We start from the raw sequence: 19,476 nt of genomic DNA, 5'->3' as shown, positions 1-19,476 counted from the left end.
ATGACAGCCAAACAAATAAAAGTTGCCAGATGCACTGGATTTCTTCTCCAAAGAAGAAGAAAAAAAAATGATCCAAGATAAATGATTGAAGAATAAACCAAAAAGCCACATTCGGCCTGGAGGCTTAGACCTGGGGTTTGGTACAGCTTTGACCTGGGAGGAAGAAATATCTGGGGCTTCTTACACCGAGTTCAAATAAAGCACTCAAATACAGGTCTGCACACTGAACTCGGTATAAAAATATGCCTGCACTCAGAGAGGTGGCTCAGGGCTTTTTAGCTTTGTTTTAAACTATTGCTCTTTCTGCTACTATCTCTCTTCCTGTACAAAACACTCTTGAAGATCGTGGTGAGTCTCGCCTGCTTGAAGGAGAAGGACAAACCATAAACTAAGCCTAAAAGCCCTCAGYGATGACACCTATTGGGACCCAATGGAAGATGCTGAGCTCTGCGGGGCGAGTCGCACTGCGCTGCACCACACGCTGCTTTCACACCAAGCACTGACCCGCCACACCATCCTATTATTTTTTATGTAGGAAAGTGAAGGGAGGTTATATTCCTAATTAAGAAGTTTAAAATAAGCAAAGGARAGGCCACCTTAGGAGTTAAAATGCTTAAAGAGCAATATAACACATGAAAAGAAAATTAAAGCTCTCCAGACACTACAGTGCCGTGAATCTAYGGTATTTTCTTCTTCAGCATTTCCAAAAGGTTAATTTGAGATTGTATGTTGATCTAGATTGAACTGTCAGACCGATGCAACTAATAACAGTTGATTTAGCCTCCAACACAACATTAAAGACCGTAACTTTTAATAAGCTCTGGGGGGCTGCATTTCTTTTGCTCTTCCTGGAGATAGGAGGAGATAGGAAAAGGACAAACAGAAGTGCCTGTGCTGGAAGGGAGGGCACACACATCACTGTCACGGCAGGAGGAGATCTCTGCTTTGAGACGATTCCCCCTGCACCCGATGGAGCCATGTGGTGGGAACATGAAGCCAGGGTGGGCGTTAATGCACACAGGTCAGGCAAGCGATCCCGGCTTGTTTCCCAAGACTTGGGCCCAGTCCAGAGCCCAAACCCCTCGTCACCACTCCTCCTCCTTGCCTTTCAAATAGAAAATCAAGCTGAACCACTCAGAACCAAAAACATTTTCAAAAGCGTCTACTGCAATCCGGTTAACCAACAGCAGCGAACGGCAACATGACAGAGAAGCAAGGATGCTCTTCCATTTCCACTATCCAAAGTCGTTATAAACACTACACGCCAAGCCTCTCAGAGAGCTGCAGCTCAGCACAGTTGAGCAGAGGCCCCTTCTCYCAACGCAGCCCCTCTCCCCAGCCCTCCAGAGCAACACAGGCTCCTCGCGACAAGGCTCCCCGAGCCGACTGCTCCCGTCATCCAAACGCCAAAGCCCATGGTTCAAAGCCAGGCATTCACAAAGCATTCCCAGGCTCATCACAGAGACCACACACAAAAACTCTCTAGAGAGTCACTGTCGTGTTAACAGGCTGCAGGTCAGAAAGAGAGAAACATAAAAAACAGCAAGAATATGTGCTAACTATTTATGTACTACATCCTCATTCAGGTAGGTGCATGTGGTCACTTCCCATAACCAAACCGAAGCAGCAAAAAACCTATGGTTTTGGCATTAAGCACTTACTAAAAGCCAAGCTTTTTTGCCCCTTACTTTGCTTTTCAAGGAAAACGGAAGAGTAAATAACACAAATACTTCCCACTTTCACTTTTTTTTTTTTTTTAATAAAAAAACAACTTTACTGCATCTCCTGGAAGCTTTGTAACCACCTTTCCAGTCTTTCCAAAGCTAATTCATCTTTCTCTGGATCAGACGCTCACATCACCGCAACTTGAAACAAGATTCACTATGCGAAAGAATTTGCTGGGAGAAGTACATCATTCCTAAATAAGAAGTTTGTTTCTACAGTTTAAGTTTCAAATTAATTTTATGCCAAAATAGGCAGAAAAATCACTTTGCATAAATGATGAAACTTGAAATCAAGGCCACGCGACTGTTCTCGTAGGGAGAGTAGTTTTTCCTAGAGCTCTTAATCTTGCACATCAGTGACAGCCAGCTTRAAGGACACCATAGAGCAACGAAGAGAAAAAAGTTCACTGGATGATCTTATGTGTAGATAAAAGGTCGGTGCCAGTGTTGAACATTACACACATTCACACATATTCACATCACTGCAGCACTTTCTCTTGAAATAAATACACTGTTTGATACTTTCGGAAAGAATTAGGAGAGAATAGGTCTTTTTATGGGCACCTCTACCAATAGCTGCAATAAGCTAAGAATGGAGGCTCTAGTAGTAATGGTAATCGCACAAAGGAATATCCAAGATCATCATCTCTCCAGAAATATGCAAGCTGCCTTTCTCTCAGCACAAAATAACAAGTTTCATGCAACCAGAAAAATGAGCAGAATTGTAAATCTTCATTGGACTCATAATAAAACAGTCACTGGACCCCTAACGAAACAGTCACAACATTCTGCTTCATAGCTYCACGTTCCAACACCCTGAATAACTTAGCTTACACCTTCTACAAGAGCAAGTCACATAAAAATAAACCTTRGAAAGTGTTCCTACTGAAATATAAAGAATGTTACACGCTCCCAATAAAGGGGAAAGAAAATCAGGGAGGTTTTGGGAGCAAGCAAATGCCCAGCAAACAAGGTCCCACTGTGGGTAACACTGCCCTCACTTCCTCAGCTATTTTTATTCTCTCTTCTTGACCAAGGTTTTTRGCCACCATCGTTGAGATGCTGCAAGCACAAGGCAGCAGGGCATAAAATGAAGGGGACAACAATAAAGGGAAAAAAAATTCCACAGATACTCCCTATCTCTGTTGCTAAAAACAAAACATCCTTAGACCATCTGTTTCTCTTTAGGTATAAGAGCTTCTAAAATGGATTAGGATATTAAATAGTCATCATGCAGAAAAGTTTCCTGTTGCTAAGAAACAGGCAGGAAAATCATGGTCAGCTGTTACTGAATTGATCCAAAAGGATCAAAATTGGTTGACCTGATCAGACAWATTTTATAAGGAATCAAACACACCATTTGTACAAGTTGCACCGTTTCTATGGGCCTTATTCTGTTCAGAAGGGTTATATTTACATAGCGACTATGGACAGAAGTGTAGCTGTAAGTTTGCTTAGAAGYGGTAGAAATGCTATTGCTCCCATTGGTCAAATCAACAGGAAACACTGTRCTTTTGAGAAATTCTTCCCAAGGAAAAAAGTAGGAAGAAATTTTATATGACCTTTCATTTCTGACACTTAAAAATGGTAATTAAACAAGACTGAAACCCCTCGCCTATACGATATTTTAAAAAATTACACACAGAGCTCAAGCTACATGCTAAATGCTGTTCTGATCTAGTTTAACAATTTATAAAGCAATCTTATGAAGAGAAAGTAGTTTCTGAGTATAATTCAATAGTCRCAGTGCACAACTCATAGAAAATGTACAGAAACTCTGCTGTCAGAGCCCTCTGACCACACCGCTGAAACGCTGCTCTTAGCCACAGCGAGAGCCACATCTTAGATGCTCTCCTCAATTCTGCATCCAGAGCAGGAGCCTTCAAGCTCCTCCTTGCAATTCCAGGTACAAAGAACACGCGACTTGGGCGGCTCTTTCCTTACACTCTAGGCCTTGGGTCAAGCTCATACCCATAGCTCACACCTTACCAGCCAGCTTGCCCAATCCAGACTCTTTGATTTAGGCCTCYGAGCTACTGGTGGAATTCCTCATTAGGCATGACTATTGGGARTATTATTAGAGAGTAGAATTCCCTGGGGTGTCCAGCTTTGTGTTGACACACAGAAGTGCCTATTAATAATACAAGCTTCCCTGTTCTGTCTCCTTTTTTGTCTTCCCCACTGACCTCTCCCTTATTTATTCTTTGTACCTCAGGGGTCTGGTGTCACACYGGACTTCTGAAGACCGTAAAGTCATTTTAGTCCCTTTGCTCCTGACTCTCCCTAACCCTGCCAATAGCCTTGATCTCAATGCCCAGCCTTACAGCTACCTAAGCCTCAGTGATGAGGGTGATGAGGCTGCAGGCTTTTTGAAGTGCTACAAATATCTTATGCCCACCTTCTGCAGAAMCATCTCATAGCCCTGTGCCAGTCACATGCATCCTTGCATTTTTAGCCTCCCATGTTGAGCTTTTGTAGGGTTAATTCTCATCTATTAGACCTAGATAAATTGCCCATAAATCCTCTTCTGTAGCTAGAACAGCAGCTCCTGAGCAGGCCCAGATATTGCAGAACTGCTTTTCTGGCCCTCTCCAGCACAGTTCTCCTGTTTCAGCCTCCAAATAGGAGTTCTGGAAGTGCGAAAGGATGACTAACACGCTAAATCAAGAAACTTTATTTCCCACAGGAAAAACAGCCCTACAAGAAAAGTGAAAGCTGTGCATCAGCATGGACTATCACGCAGCGCAGATTAAGCATTACTGTGTATGACTAGAACAACAGCTAAGCTTAAAAACTGATTGGGAAAGAGCACAGTGGGGAACAAATAACAGCCACGGTTGTGAACAATCTCTAATGGGAGCCATGAGAGTCCACGTTCCGGCTGGTTATATTAAAACAAGCAACTTAGCAGGTGGAAGTTGCAAGCCACAGACTGAAGCTCTGCGTTTGCTGAAGAGGAGCCTTGGTGAAACGAGAGAGGTATGTGCTACCTGAAACACCATCGGCATCGCCGGCCAAAACTGACATTATTCTGCCTGATTTGAAGAAATTCAAGCCTAATACACTAAACTTAGGGGATCGCTGTAAAATAGAAATAGGAGAGAGTCTAACGAGTCCAAGGAACAGCATGCAGTTTAGGGAACACCAGTACACGGATGCCGAGCTGGGCACCACAACTATGGGACTCCAGCAGGGCGAGAACATTTTCCCAGCCAAGAAGGAAGCTGAAAACCTGAACAGCTGATGAACAGCTGTACCACAACTCGGCTCTTAACTCACCAAAGCAGAGAGACACAAGTTCAAGTCTGAATACACGTACCACACACAGAGCACATTTTGAAATGGTGTGACCGGTATTTAAAAGTAGMGTGCAATGAAAGATGGCAGCCATCAGGATAAAAATAAATAAATAAAAACAGAGGAGTCAACAGCAATTCTGAACACTACATGATATAGCCTGGGAGTCCAAAAGGCCACGTAGTACAAGTGAAGCCACTTGCCATAATAATGCTCCCAYGGACGTATTTATGATAACACAAAGTACATCATCACTAAAGAGAGGAACTTGATAAAAATTGAAATTCCTACTTATGAAAGTAGGAATTTATAAAACTGGGGGAGGATCACCATTCCTTAAGAGAACATAAGTACTTGAATTACAGAATTATGTATAATCTTCTCATCAGGTTTAAAGATATGAAYGTGAAATATGTCGGTAAGGGAAACTGAAAGCTGTTCCCATCTGGTCAGTGGTTTAATTTCAGCACGAAGGCAGTGAGCAYTATGAAAGCCTAGGAAAGCTTAGCAATTCTATGGAGTCCTTAGGAAAGGGGAAGACGACATGCATTTAGCAAGAACCCTGCACAAGGTGATTTGCCCACGTGCCCCGATTCCCTCTCCAGTTTCACCGACTCACGGGCACCCAAGGGCCACGCTGTGCCTGGCCAGGATGGTCACAACGAGCACAAGGGACTCCACGATCACATCCTCACGTGGCCCCGGGGCTGCTCTCACCGGGCAGCAGTCCAGATCCTGGACAGGTCTGTCCTTCCTTCCAGCGGGCCAGCAGGCATTAAGAGGCAGCTCCTTCCTYAAAATCCTACTTACAGCCTTCGCAAAGCCGATGCCGGTGCTTCCCACCCTCCCTTTGCAGAATCTGCGTCTAGAACCTGTTTTCCTGGGGAGCTAAAAGGGAAGGAGCATATGGGATACGCCACCAGAGAAGGCTGCCGCACTCCGTTCTTCCAGCATGTAGGTGTTCTGGTCATAACATAAATAACGGTCCTTGCTTTTACTGCTGGGAACAGTATCCTGGGAGCAGAGCCCCARGAAATTTGGAGAATTTTCCCAAGAAATCTTGGGAAGGTTTTGGCAGAAAAGCTAAAAGCTGGTGACCACGCAAAGCTCATTGCTCATACTGCGTGGTTKGTCTTAGAAAATGAGGTGGCTGCTCTGTTGCGTGAACAAATAAGCAAGTTAGCCCCTAGCTCTACCGGGTCCCTTCCCCAAAGATTAAAATCAGTTCTAAAATTCATACTGTGTTGATCAACTGAGGAAAGGAGACTGTCATGTTTCACAAAAAGTATAAAACGCAAAATCTATTGGAAGCTAGCAAAAGAGTTTAGAAGTCCAATAAAACACTTGCTTTTTCACTAAAAAATAAGAGCAATGTCAGTATTATTTGAAGGAACATTTGATCATTTCACTGTACTGAAGCTATTGCATTCAACAGTTCCGCCTGTTTAGAGATGAAAGATGATCTTCACTTGCTTGCTTCCATGAGGTAATTAAATACCAATGCACAGTAGTTTTGAGAATAACAACTGATTACTTTACATTTTGAGCTCATTTTTTTCCCCTCATACATTTCCTCCTTGGTGTCCTGCTTTACTTTTTACTTTTTCTCCTCAGTCTTGATTTGGGCCACGAGACCAGGAAGAGCTAAGCACATAGGACCTTCCACAGTTCAGACACTGATATATGGGTAGTTGTGTGCTTGGGGGCTGGGGGGGGGGGGACAGGTTTCATTGTTTTTTCTCCACTAAAGCAAAGGCAAAGGTTTTTATTAACATATATTCAATAGCTGCTTATCAACTACACATATTGTAAAACTAGCAGCTTTCATGTGTTACAATTTATTGAGAACTCAAGTTCTCAATAAATACAAAGAYAACAGCAATGACAGACAATATTCTAACGGTACATAATTCAGAGAGACTGGGAAAGAGGACTTACAACTGAAGGAGGGAAGTCCTCATCTTTGGGGTCAAAGTAACTTGAGGAAGATAAGAGATGCAATCAAAGGAGAAGTAGGCAAGTCCCACTGTACAGCAGTTTCATTCACAAATCCTGCAATAAATAAAACAAAATTGACAGTGGGAAAGGTGATCAGACTGACAGTTCTGATTTAACTCTCCRAAAAAGCTTAAGGTGAACTTTTTGTTACTGCACAAGGTATGGTAGCAATCAAATGATTCCCAACCCAAGCATAAAACTATGCAGGGCATTCTTGGTACAGAAAATTCCTGAAYTGGAAGCTAGCAAGGCTTCCTAGCAGGAACTCTCATAACTGTCAAGGGGTTTGCTAGCTAGAAATGCATCGATTTGTTGTTTCAGAGCTCTTGCCGTACCTGTCAATTCTGAAATCCTTACAACGCGAGTTACAGGGCAAAACAGGAAGACTGAGCATCAAAAGCTGRCCGAAACATGAGAAAATGGTTTGATTTCCAACATCTGGAATGCTAGGTCAAAAACAGGCAGCAAGTTAGTACCATCTCAGCTTGGTTGACAACAGGTTTTCCTTGGCACTGTAGTCACAAACACCATGGCAAAATATTCACTTCAGCATCAGGAAGTTCAGGATAGCAAGTGCTCAAGCTGTGCCCTGCAAGCGGTGCCAACCTCAAACCCGACTCACGCTTTGCTCTTYGTCTACTGAGGAACCTGCAATCCCCCATCCAGAGGAGGAGCATCCATCCGTTTCTACCATTAACAGAGACTGGCACGTTCCTGCAGAGTGGGATACATCATCTGCTCACAGGGAGGGCTACCAAATCAGCATCATATTTAACAACAGAGAGGAGAGAGAGGGGRAAAAAAAATAGGGTAAGTTGATCTTTTCCTGTGAAAAATCTCAATTCTTTCAGATCTCTCTGAGAATGATTTCTCTCATTTTACAGGAAAACCCCCTCATTCTTTCAAATTCACAAAACAAATGGCTATAACAGGTAGGATTCAGATCTTACTTCTCAGCTCCTAATCCCCACATCCACCACTTTACAGTCCATTTGTCCAGAGTGTATGTTTGGAAAGGTACTTCTTTGAGTTCTTCCCAACCGGCACACGTTACTAGTGTGACTTTGAAGCTCCTCTAGAGCCTTCTCGCTGCGTGCCCGAGGAGCTGAACTCACAGCACTGGATATATAGAGTGAGAAAGCCATTGAAACAGCATTAGCTTAGAACTAGGCGCATCTCATCTCCTTCCAGGTGTAATTAAGGAGGGTGGCCTATGCCACTGTCACCAGCTGAAAAAAAGATGAGAAGTTTTAAATGCAAGAAAGGAAGTGCAGTAACTGTGTCTAACAGGAAACCTCAACCCTTTCCAGATAATAATGTTGCATTTAATTGCTATCTGATGTTGGACTTGAAAGACACTAAGGTATCTATTTCATTAAGACAGGCCTTACTGGAACTGCTACGTCAGAAGTTATTTTGATATTTCTGAAGCTGGAATAAAATGCCAGCAGTGAAGACAGTGATATTTCTGGCCATAACAGTAATTTTCTTCATGTACTCTTAAGCAGACTGTCAAGATGACCACTTAAYGCCAACAGCCTCCAACTAAAGCACTGTGTTCAGCAATGCTAATTTAGCTACGAGACTTAACAGCGTTGATAGCCTTAAATACTCTCTCAGTCAAGAACATACCCGATTCCAGAGACTGGCAGACCCAGCGACTGACTCAAYGAGACTATTCTACGAGGTCTGTGAAGCAGCAAGACTAAAAGTGCTCTCAGAGTCCAGATGCTGTGGCTGGCAACAGAGGAAAGAAGTACATCTGTAGCAGCAGCCACAAGCACCAAAGAAATCAGCCCTTCTGTTTTATCTGCCCGTGGAMACACGGCAAGTAGATGTGTTAGAGGTGTCCTGGCTAGGAAAAAGGAAGTTGAAACAAAAAGACAACCTTTTCCTGAACCGGGCTCTCTACGGCACATGGACTGCATAAGGATGTTGAATGCGTAACAAAAACAACCTCAAGACTTCACCAGAATCCATCAGGTGGATTAGCTATTTTGCCATCACAGGGAGCTAGAAAGCTTGGAAACACATTAAAAAGTTGCAAACAAGATCGATGGCTACACAAAGCACCTCGAGGAGCCCACCAGAGAAAAGATGCTGGGGCAAGCAATAAAGATATTGAGCCATCGGTGCCGCGGGGGCTTCCTGCAGTGCTCACCTCTCTTGGCTACACGTTATCTCATTCCCAGTTAAAAGGAGCCAGACACATACGTACACCCATACAGTCACTGACAGACAGACATCAGCAAATGGCATTTCTATAAGTCTTTCGCATTGCTTCCTACAGCATGGCATTGAGCGTTTAATACGGGAAAAGGTTTGCTTAATTTTTCCCTAACTTTGCTTGCTCTGGGTCCTAGAGAGAGGGAAAACTGGGGAGAGCTTTCTGCTTAACTCCAAAGACCAAATATTGACACAGTCACTGCTCAGTAAATGCACATGAACCATAAGAGTTTCAGGATGAAACGAGTCCAGGTGCAGTTTAAAACAGTAACCTGCCCCACCTGCTGTTAATAAGCCGAGCGTCTCCAGTGCCTATTAATAGCCCATAACACCAGAACAAGAAAAAGAAAAATATTTGCAGTCTTGCCTGCGGGGAGTTGGGACAGGAAGGCCCCAAGAGCCTCGTGGGCACAAGACGCCCGTGTCCCGAGGGCTGCTCACACTCACAGCACAAATGACTCCCGCTTGTGACATCCGAGAGTCACTCAGCTTAGGAAGGCTGGAAGTAGGGAGGTTTAGGGAATCAGAAAATCACAGAATCATTACGGTTAGAAAAGACCTTCAGGATGATCAAGTCCAACCGTAAGCCTTTCAATATCATGCCTGTTAAACAATGTCTCCAAGTGCCTCACCTAGCTTCAGTCTGAGCATCCACAACACAAGAAAAGGATTTTTTCGAGGTCTRATATTTTCCACAAGGAGATTAATCTTCGGAAGAGGAAGAAGCATTTCTTGCACCCAAAAGAAAAAAAAAGAAAAATCAAGCTCCTGTCATAAAGCATCAGTGCACATCCCCCTCACATTCCATTCTCTAACTTAGCTGAAATGCTCCAAAAATTTCTGCTCAACTGACTGACACAGGAAGTTGAAAGCCTAGTAAAAGGCATGAGCAACAATGACCCGTGCCTTCCACCGGGGCAACTTGAAGAAATTATTAGAGCAAAAGAAAAACATTTATTATTTATTACATCAGTTCCTTCACGACATTTCAATTATCTACTTCTAGCCAAGAGAGCTTCTTTCTAGCATTTTTCACTCAATTTCAAATTKCCCTATATTGAAGTTTCAGCAAAATTCTGTGACTTGTCACTCCACGTGAGGGGGCTTCAGGTCTTTGGGTTGGTTGTGTTTGCAAAACTCCTGCCTGGATCATTGCGGACAGGGAATATCACACGTGCTCTTGGACTTAGTTAGCTCAGAGCCACGTACTGCGCTTGCACCGTCTTGGTGTTGCTGCCTTTGCTTTGTCACTTTTATTTTAGGAAGATACTACAGAAAGGAGCTCTTTTGCCTGAATGAATGTAGCTCCTTGCTCTGGCAGGCCTATCTTTAGGAAACATTTTCATTATTTTTTTYCTACGCTTAGTGCTGTCAGATATGGCTTGATACGCACCACTTTAATTGGAAGGATGTTTTTAAAGCAGATTGTTCTATTGACTAGAAATCCTCTTCTAATTTCTAGACTAAACTTATTCACAGCCAGTTTATGCTCGTTTGCTCTCACATCAGCCTTATATTATTCTAAGTGATTCCCGTCTTGGGTTTAGCTYCACATATTTATACAGCAATCATGCCCCCTCTCAAATTTTATTCTACTGAAGAAGTCAAGTTTCCAGCCAATGACATGATACATGTGGAAAAAAATGTGAAAACCTGTCTAAAAATCTCACTTGATTTTATTTCCAATTTAGCTACACAAACAGCTATGTAAGTAGGGTTGAGGCAAGACGCCTTTGCTCTGGCATGCTTCCTTACCAGCACTATTTCTTTGATAAACCAACACCTTTCAGCGAATTTCTTTTCACTGTTATGTCTGGAACTATCTTGCCCAGGCAAAGCACTCCAAAACCTAAGCAATATCATGGTCAAACACCTAAATGTGCACTAACTTCTTCCCCTTTCTTAAACACATAGACCRTTCTCTTCACTTCTAGTCTAACACCCGCTCTGCTTTCTGCTGGACCTGCACTCGGCTTCCACCCTCATTTCCGTTTCCACATTTTYACACCTTCGGCTATAGCAGACAGCCCTCACCAACATTGCTGAGCCCTCACTGTCTCCCCCATCCCCACTTCACAGCCATAGGACTTTTCCATGGTGTTGGCCGTGTTTTGGAAACACACGGGATGAACTTTGTGCTGATTATCCCAATATCCTTTTGCAAACTCTAAGTCCACTCAACAGTTTCTCTGTGCAGGCTCCTGTGCTTACGAGATGTATTAATTAAGCTAAATAAGAAATYGCTATGTAAAGTGGCATTTCCCAGCCTTTTGGTCCACCCGGCTTTGGTAATCAGTTCAATCTGATGTGCGGAAAATTGTCCTTCAGGAACTAAGAGCTAGCTTTTATTTGTTCTTTTAATTAAGGCTTCATTTATTCCCAGCTCTWAATAATATCTTATTTCTCCTCATTTTGTTTCTGTTTATTTTTCTCCAATCCGCAGTACAAAACCCCATTCCAGTAGTTACAACGTTACCAGCAGTAATCCCAGGGGTCCTGTCAGTTTTTGTTTCTTAACTGCTAGCAGCAACACACTTCCTCGCAGATGGTCAAGTAGCATCCCAAGATACATTGTAGCTTACTGCTATTGCCTAATTGAAAAATAAACCCCTCTGAGGTTTTAAAAYAAGAACCTAACCCGACTAGGCTTAGCAGACCTCATAACTGATTTGGCATTCCATGGAACGAAGGCAGAAGAGAGAGTGGCRGCAGCATTTGCCCTACAGCGATTCAAAATGTCATTCTCCTATACTATTTAACAAAATATTGTCATCASAGGTTTGCTCTTCAAAACAGCCACAGCAAGAGGAACACGAGGACGGCTGCATGCGAGTGAAGACAAGCCCCCCAAGAAGTCGGGCACTGCTCAGCCCAGCAAGGACTCTCTCCTCCCTTTGCACGCACCGGCGTCGTCACCGTTCTCTTCCTATCTTCACTCTATTCCTCTTGCACTCTTTTTCCACTCGGATTATTCCACTCCATACCGATTTATTCCTTATCATAAATATTTCTTCCTCTCCCTTTTTCTTCCACCCTACTGCAATCTCAGCCTTTACTGGTTCATTTTTCTTTACTTTCCTTAGGCCTTTCTCCGTTTTCTATAGTCTTACAAAGACTTTTATGAGCAGGAAGATGAATGCATCATTTTCTCTTTAAACTCACCCTCCCTTTCAGTTGGGATAAAAACTGCCCCTTATACATTCTGACGTCTCTCTCTATTTTTCCCCTGCTTGCCCAAACCCATTCTTTCTAACACTGCCTTTCACTCCTTTTCAGAGAGAAACATGTGCAATTGAGGCACTCTTCCCCTTACTTAAAGGGAGCATGGCTATTTTCAAACACTTACCTACTTACCTGGGTTTGTATTACATTTCTGCTAGGAGCACTGGATAAAAACAGCAAATCATTACTACAGAAGCATTCAAAGGAGCCAAAAAATTCTGAAAAGCGTTTCTCAAGGCATGAGAGAGGTCACCCACCAAAAAACCTYCCAGTTAACTACTACTTTTCCCCTCCACTTCAGCGGGTGACTCGAAGATGGACCATTTCCCGTGAAGATACTTTTCCACTCTAACTGGAATTCCCAGACCGTGTTGCAGGGAGGTGACACACTTTCCTACGAGCTTTAGCCCAGCTACACGTGCCTGGAAAGCTGGAATACGTTACTCACGGCAGCAAGAGTTTATCAAAGAGCTTTTAGCTTTGTTGAAGGATTGCCTCTCAGATTGAGGGCTGCTCTTTTTCTTTCAGCTACAGAGAACACCAGATCCAGCTGAGTGCAAAGACCAGCATTTTTAAGAGGCATTTGGGCCCGGAATTAGTTTGAGGATATTTTTAAGGTAGGAAGGACCCTAAAAATTTCAGTCCACAGGACCAAAAGTATTTATCAGACCTACAGAAAAGCATGCGTTGCCATGAAAACTCTAACCTGCCAGCTGAATGTTAGCGGCTGCTTAGCCGAATGCACAGCCAGCGATGAGGAGGAGAACTTGCTGCAGGTCTCTGAAGGTACCGCACTCTGCCAGGTAGGCAAAACATGCCCTAGAAGTTCACTTCTCCGCTACATAGAGAGTGAGCTTATTCTAGTCCCCACTTTGTTACTACCTGATCTCTCTGCAATGTTTYGTACCCTAGGCCAGGTATCTATTTATCTTGTCTCATATTACATTGACTTTATGTTTAGTCAAATTTATTAATCAATTTTCCCTCTTTGAACCCTTTTTTTCCAGGCTAAAAAAAGTCCCTTCCTTCTCTAACATCCTCAGGAGACTGACCTCTGTGAAAAGCCAAACTTGCATAGTATACACTCACGTAAGCTTTCTGCACCCTTCATTGACTATTTAGTCTCTCTTGGACCATACCAAGCCCGCACTTGGGATGCGATGTGAATCATGTGGCCAGCGATGGCCACGGTGACACAGGGCTCCTCAGGACAACCCACCCCGGCGGCTCCCCGGCACCGTCCCRGGGGCTCCCCACCAAGAGACACGACCGCCCTTCCTCGCGCCACCTCAACGTCCCTTTTCTTTCCTCTGCTCATCAGAAACACGTAAATAAGAGATTAGCTTTAACTGYTACCTCTTCCCTTATCTAGTCGGCTACACAAAATGCTTGGAGGATAATGGAAAATCTCACAGGAGGACTGGCAKTAACAACTACAATCTTCTGTGAAGAACTTAATTCTGTAACCAAAATAAGCAGATGGAAGTGGTATTATTCTAAAACACATATATACCAAGATTCTGCTTTTTAAACTCAAACTGAGCTGCTGAATAGATTAAAAGCACTTAAGCAGCTTAATGTGCAGAATTGTTTCGTAGAGCAAATTCTCAACTGCATATTCTATACAGCCCAGTATTTTAATGCAATCAAATGTTACATATCATTTCTGCAGAAACCATATTTAATACTTAACAAAGTCTCCCTACAGACACATGCAGTGCTTTACTTCACCACAGRGCAGGTGAGAAAGGCAGACACGGATGACTCAATTCTGGAGTATCTCCCCATGAAGAAGTTTGGCAGGAGATAATCCAGGTTATAGGAGAAAATTTGGAAGAGTTAGAATTTTTTACATTAAAGCTACCAATAAATAAATAAGCTTTCCATGTTTTGAATGCCATCCTGCTCACATAAAGAACATTGATTTCTCTAGATTACAAAAATATAGCAACCAGGGCAACAGTTTATTCCATTATCCAGAGCAACAACATCCAAGTTTTTGACAGGCATTACAAATAACCACAGTCAGGGAAAAATTAATCACATTTCCTCTGAAATTTAGTTACACGGATCCCATAKGCACCTAAAACCACAGGACTGAAGCGCCTTGAATACAAGCACCTAGGTGCAGGAAACAAATGCTCACGTGTTGCATAGAAGCTGCTATTGCTCAGCCTAAAGGCGAGCCCGGCTCTGCCTGGGCTGGGCTTGGAAATGGGACAAGTTTCCACATCCAAGCCCGGCTGCCAGTCCCCGTTTCAAGTGCTACTAGCTTGAACCATCCCCACAGCTTAAAACGGCTCTTTCCTCATTTATCACGCTTTCTCCACTTCTTAATCTTTTAAAGCACCCATGGCTAAACGCTGTGCCAAGAGATACGGGCGTGAGGAARACCTTAACCTCTCCCCTTGAAGTTTGTCAGAGCGCTGTGAAATAAAGTATGAGCCGAYCACGGGAGCCCAATGGGCACCGCAGCTCCCTCGGGAATTACCCTTTTCCAAGTGTCTCGAGCGACTAGAGAGAAAAGGGCAGGAGAGTGGCTAGAAATGCAGCGGGGCGCTCCCGGATGGCTGCTGCGCTAGCTGTTCTGTGGAGCAGGCTACTCAAGCAGGGCCCATCCTTTCTGCGGGATAAGGAYGAGGGATGCACCGAGGGAGGACCCCGCGGCGCCGGGAACGGCGGAGGGGCCCTGGGGCGGCGCGGGGGTCCCGGCGGCACCGTCTCCCTCTGCCCGAAACCGCCGCCCGTTCTTGCCGTTGCCGCCGTTTCCCGCCGCCCGCTCCTGCCGTTGCCGCCGTTTCCCGCCGCCCGCTCCTGCCGTTGCCGCCGTTTCCCGCGGGCGCCTCCCGCGCCGCTCCCGGTGACGCCGCCCCCGCCGGCACCGAGGGCCGCCCGCCCGCCGCCCTGCCCGGCGCTCCCTGTTTCCCCCGGGGCACACGCCGCGCACGCACCTGCACCGGCGCCCGCCGCGCCGCCGCGCTAAGGCGTTAGTTCACTTAAAACGCACGCACGGACGGGCGGACATGCGGGAGCTAGGGAGAGCCCGGCAAGGCGGTCCCTGATAAGCKCGGAGCGGCGCGGGCGGCCCGGACCCGGACCCGAACCCGGACCCGAACCCGTGGCGGCCGGTGCCGGTGCCGGCTCCGCGCCCGCACTCACCGGCCCCGCCGCGCGCCGAGGTGGGGGGGCGGGGACGGCTCCCGCCCCGTGACGTCACCGCGCGCCCCTCCCGCGCACCTGTGGGCGGCCCCGCGCGGGGCGGGGGTCGCTCCGCGGCTCTGCCCGGTCCCCGTCAACGCCCCGCCAGGCCCCGCCCCCCGGAACAATGTGGGGAGGGGGCGGCCCCATTGTCTGGGGCGCGCGGGGCCCCTCGCGGGAATTCCAGGGCCGCCCGCGAGGAGCCTCCCCCGGCGCAGCCCCCGCTCCGCGCCCGGCGCTCAGGACAAGGTCCATCCGGCCCCGGCGCGGAGGGAAGGGCAGCCCCGGCCTCCCGCTCCGCCAGGGAAGCCTCTGGAGGCGGCCCGAGCCCTCCCTGTGCCAGCACGGCCAGAGCTTCAGGCAGCGCCTGCAATGCCAGTGTTTTATCCTCCAGTCCTGGGCCCTGATCTAAAGCGAAAACACAGGAGTTTAAGGCCGTACCTGCTCATTCCCTGTTTCTTCTCCATTCCTTGGTAGCGCAGCAATGGGAACAGCCCCAGGGCTCCTCTCGCCACCTCCTGCCCTCCCTCACAGCTTGTTTAATGCCCAACGAGGCGCTTGGGCTCACACACACACACACACACACACACACACACACACACCCCAGTTTGCAGCACGGCGCTTGCACCTGATCGCCGTCGGAACCACAGCTTGCATATTGTGAAAATAAAGGTTAAATCAGAGCTACCGCTGCTCTCCTTCACCACTTGTATGGCTAGGTAGAGCAATATATTTATATTGCTTTTCCAGTTCTCAAGCACATACTCAGGTGTTAATTTTTTTTTCCATTAACTGTGAAAGACTTTTAAAAAGAAGGGGCGAGGTGACATTTGGGTTGTAACATTGACGCTATAAACCGCGGGTTACTCAGGTGCACAAGGACGAGCCAGTTTTGGCATCACGGGGCCATTCCCTCGCGCAGAGGTTTAGGGTACAGCCGCGCGTCAGCCTGCCAGGGAAGGGGCTCGTTACAACCGCTGCGGCTGTAGCAGCTGACGACAGCGTTGCTGCTCGAGCAGGGAGGCTGCGGTTGTTCCTAGCAACAGCTCTTAGGCTCCTGGGCGCGGGGTAGGCGAGCTACAGCCCGAGCGCGGCACAGCAACAGCCCCAGCTTCGCCCCTGCGCGTGCAGGGGACAGCAAAGCCAGGGCCACGGACCCTGCCGCCTGCTGAAGCGGATTCCGAGGGGCAGCAYGGGGGGCTGCTGCATTTAAATGCATGGCTAAGTCTCTGTGAACTAACCTTTCCGAGCATCAAAAGCGAAAACTGCATTTCCAGACCCTTTGTAAGCCTGCGGGTGGCACAGCAGTGAACACTTGTACAGCTCCACGTCACAGGGTCAAGGTGAAAACAGGTCTCATTCTAGCTGTAGAAATAAAAACACATTAAGAGGAGGATACAATGCAAGCAAAAAGGAAAGGAAGATAAAAACATTCTAAAAGAATTGTTTAAGGTAGAATATACAGCAAACAGAGGATTGAGGTAGGAATGCCATAACAAGTACCTRAGGAAAGTTTTTTGCAATGAGATTCGAATTGACTTAAGGGCCTGATGTTAGGTTACTCTAAACTCTGAAGAAACTCAAGCTAGATTTTGCGGTCTTGATCCATCAAACAAAAGACAGCAACAATAGTTATCCCAGAAACAAGTTTTTGGAGGTATTTGTGGGGTGCTTTCCGTTTCTGCTGGGAAGAGCTGCCTGGGTCGCCAGCCCTTCTCTGCGGTGGAAATGCTCAGCAAAGGAGGGACGAAGCTGATGTTTCCTCGGGACTGATCGTGGCTTAGCACTTAGGTCAGCAARGTGGGAAGTGTAACTTTTTAATCCCTCAAGGCAGGAAAGGGAATTGAATCAAAGTCTAACAACGAGGCTGGACAAGCATGTTAATCACAGRGATAATAGATAAAAAGAAAAGTCCTACTGAATCCCTGAAAATTTTGCGTCCTTCAGCTTCCTCATTTCCATTACTTTTCTATTTGTGCCTTTAGAAAAATAAAGTCTCATTTCCATTGTAATTACCTTTGCATTGAGGATTTTCTTCAGTTCAAGATAAAATAAAAGGTRATTCATTTGTTCATGTTTAAATCATCGTTAGGATCTGAATAAAACCCAACCAGGGTGAAACAATGTTGAAAAGACATACATTTCCCACACTGGGCAGACGTCTCCCATTGGAACCAGGCAAACCCGCCGCCCGGCTGCTTCCCTGACGTGTGTCCCAGCCTTGTGCTTGCCTTGCTGCGGGATGCCCAGGGCACGAGCTAGGGATCACATCTCAAAAAGATGGAGCAGAGGGTGGAAAGAAGAAACTCTCCTTGTCCTTCTCCCTCCTTAACTTTCCTTGTTCTTCTCCCTCCCAAGAACAAGCAGCTTGACCTAACTAAAACCCACTCTGTGGCCTGGGCCCTACCACACATTTGGCCGCAGCGTCTCCTGCTTCCAGTTGCCTAAACTCATAAAGCTAAAAACAAATGTCCAATAACCTGGATGAAAACACGAGGGCATAACCCCTGTTTCTCAGGTGGACCTTGAATACTCATCGTTGATGAGATAAATGCATAATCTGTCAAAGCAAAACTAAGTGACCTCCTCACTTGCATGACCACTGCATAGCACGTGGTGTGAGAATGGCTCAYGGTTCACCCTCCTCCTTAGGACAGAAGGATATCACCCCACATGGAAAGATGCAGAAAGAAAAAAGGSGGGGGGAAAAGACACCTAGCGACTGAATCCCTGCTCTGCTGCTGGTTTCTGCATCTCTATAATAGAGTGAATACAAAGTACTAATTTATCATCTTTTCCATAGCTTAAATTTTCAATATCTGTTTATGCACTTCTTCCATTTTATCCCAAAACTCAATTCTCTCATCTTATAACAAAGTCAAGTAAAAGCTTGTGTTGATACCTTGAATACTGATACACTGGGCAGTTGATCAYAGCTGTCTATATTAACTTGGTCTAAACCAGACACTTGTTCTGCCTCTTTCTGCAGTCTGCTACTGTAAGACTTTGACCCATGCTGTTTGTAAAATACAGCACAGCTGAACGGGGGGCCCAAAGGCTGCATGACTTTAAGGAAATATTTGCCATGTGCTGCAAGCTTTGTTCCAAAAAAGGAGGTGAGTGGCTTTCCTTACGCTAATGCCAACCTGTCCTGTTTACTGCTGCAGGTGGAAGCCTTGACCTGCTCAAGTGTCCCTGCTTGTAGTTTGAAAGGCTYTGCAATAACAGGGTACTTGCATATAACCCAAGGATCACTGTACTATCTAAAATYGCACACATCCACAAGCATTTTGTACCAGGAAAACTCACTGTCTGTAAGTCAGAATAAAGAGCAGGAAACCTCCCTCGATCCTTCCTCTTCTTTTATCCTTCTTTGATCTTTATCCCGCCTGCAGCACTCCAGGCTGTCTCTCACGGGGGGTTAATTCAGACCTACATATCTTCAAGCTCAACCCAGACCGTGACAATGCTGCACTGGCTCCCGGTAGCAAGTGTTTTAAATACTTATTGCTTATATTTAAGAGTATGGTACCCCCTCACCCTTCAGGGTGCTGCTGCTACCAGCTCCTTCTCCGCTCTCAGAACAGAATGCACACGGTAAATATTGCACTAAGTGTCATCTTCTCTTTGGAGCTTTACCACTGAATTGAATGTATAAACCAGGGGTTTTAGCAGCCAATACCCTTCTGCAGGGTCATCAGCTTTAGAACAACAGTGCACAAAACAAGCTGACTCACTACCTAAAGTACCAAGGACAGATAAAATCAAAAGCAAGAGATTGAACCTACTATACTATATATATATATATATA

General features: G+C 45.7%; 1 long non-coding RNA gene across 1 annotated transcript in view; it reads right to left on the bottom strand.

Annotated features, from left to right (window-relative positions):
* Positions 1-9,938, bottom strand: part of LOC112949293 — a 43,849-nt gene extending 33,911 nt beyond the window's left edge. Inside the window, exons 1-2 of the long non-coding RNA XR_003249798.1 lie at positions 9,878-9,938; positions 6,960-7,073 (exon numbers count right to left, since the gene is read on the bottom strand). This is a non-coding gene — a long non-coding RNA (uncharacterized LOC112949293). The remainder of the gene's footprint in view (positions 1-6,959; positions 7,074-9,877) is intronic.
* Positions 9,939-19,476: the final 9,538 nt, after the last annotated feature.

This window comes from Nothoprocta perdicaria, unplaced genomic scaffold (assembly GCF_003342845.1).
Source record: "Nothoprocta perdicaria isolate Ctin4 unplaced genomic scaffold, notPer1 scaffold_29, whole genome shotgun sequence".
NCBI classification, from domain to species: Eukaryota; Metazoa; Chordata; class Aves; order Tinamiformes; family Tinamidae; genus Nothoprocta; species Nothoprocta perdicaria.
This window is presented reverse-complemented; position numbering and strand designations above follow the sequence as displayed.